This window comes from Aplysia californica, unplaced genomic scaffold, assembly GCF_000002075.1.
Source record: "Aplysia californica isolate F4 #8 unplaced genomic scaffold, AplCal3.0 scaffold00336, whole genome shotgun sequence".
NCBI lineage: Eukaryota > Metazoa > Mollusca > Gastropoda > Aplysiida > Aplysiidae > Aplysia > Aplysia californica.
In genome coordinates this window covers 342,789-344,615 of record NW_004797606.1, presented here as the reverse complement: position 1 = coordinate 344,615, position 1,827 = coordinate 342,789, and the positions used below count along the sequence as shown (strand labels likewise).

At 39.8% G+C, this 1,827-nt stretch overlaps 1 protein-coding gene across 1 annotated transcript in view; it reads left to right on the top strand.

Annotated features, from left to right (window-relative positions):
* The window catches only part of LOC101858349 (N-alpha-acetyltransferase 20), a 21,699-nt gene that overhangs the window by 513 nt on the left and 19,359 nt on the right, over positions 1 to 1,827 (top strand). The window lies entirely within an intron of this gene.

Sequence of the window (1,827 nt, the reverse complement as noted above, 5' to 3'; positions counted from 1 at the left end):
AAAAAAAAAATATAAAAAAAAAACAACCACAAAAATCCCCAATTCCCTGCTCCCTTCCCTTTTTTCATATCTGTCCGACTCCTCCTTTCACCTCGCTGTTTTGCTGACTTGGATCACTCAAAAAGCAAAGTGTAGGAGTCTAACGTCCCTGTCAACGCTGGTATACTATTTTTGAGACAGGACCTCCGAATTTAATGCCCGTTTCCGATAGGATAGGACTGAGCCTAATGAGCTAGAGGGAGTTTTTGAAAACTCCACAAAACTACCCTAGTTCAAGAACACGTACCTGGTCTGGGATTCGAACCAGGGTCATCTGCTCCGTAGTCCGGCGTGACACCGACTGGGGAGTCCACGTGACAAACGGGAATAGATCTAGATTGAGACGCGAAATAAAGCTTGGTACCTTCAAAAGGGGACTCAAAACACATCTATTTCAGAAATATTTTAATCAATGGAAGCATTTTTTATGGTCTGAAAGAATATTGCTGTCAAAAAGTGTGCGCTTGATGAATTTGTATGGTGTTAGTATGAATGCGTTTTTCATCTCCTATGTACGCCGTGGGCCCAGGATGTGGGGAAAGGCGGGATACAAATGCTGTCTTAGTATTAGATCTAGTCACAAACTGAAACTCGCGAGGGTAGACTATCTGTTTTACTGAGCTAATGACGTACCGCTGACATCACAGACAAGACCCGATGTCCATGAGACTGTTCATGAAGAAATCACTACCTAGGAATTACACAGCTCTGTCTGCGCAGTACATGTACCTAGTTTTGAGAAATCTGACGTCAAAGATATTGAGTTTCACATCATGTCAAACTTTTTTTTAAACTGCAATTCTTTGAATATCGTGACAACGACTCCAGATAATCCTTCGACTTTGATGGAGCAGATAGAACATATTGTTTCCGACCTCATGGTCTTAGTAACTCAAAACAGCCAAAACTGTCAGATAGAACTTTTGTACTTCTGAGGTGGCAAAATGTCTGAACTCTTCACCTGTCTCCGTCGTTTTATGCACACACAAAAATAAAATCAGAAATTATGCAAACTGAGCTAAAAAATGTGAAATTATACGATTCTGTTAATTTTTAACGAAGAATGGACAGGCTTCGCTGGAGTAATGCTGTTGATGGCCTGTGCTCCACTGGGAGCTAGAAAGAGCAAGAGAAGAGAGATGATAAAGGGAAATAATCAGAAATTATGCGAAAAAATCATCAAATTTTGCTAAATTATGCGGGGTGCATAAAACCACGGGGACAGGTTTACAGACGTGGTGAAATCATATATGAGGCAGCGTGGTGGAATCAGACGCTCGTCAAAATACTGAAATCGAAGAAAACAGCAGTTTTCTTCGTGCTTCGCAATTTTTTTCAAATTTTGTTTTTTTGGCACAACACCTTTTATGTCCATTTACAAACACATTCCTTGGAGGATTTCACCGAAAACGTTAATTAAAGGCACAGAATATAAATTTACAGTTTCCATGTACTCTTCAGCTTTGAAATTTACCTAGCTTTGCTAATTTTACTTCTTAAATCAGGTGACCCCCACGCCCTTCAATCCAAAATACCCCTACTTCTATTGAAGATGGATGAGTAATTTTTTTCATTGAAAGCAAGACAAATGAACAAGATTTAAGATTATATTAATATCTCAATAGGGCTAAAAATTGACGAGAGCCTGATTCCACCACGCTGCCTCACATATGTCTGATCAGTAGCGGACCAAAGACAATGTTACGGTAAATTTAAAATCTTAAACACGCACACACACACACACACACACACACACACACACACACACACACACACACACACACACAT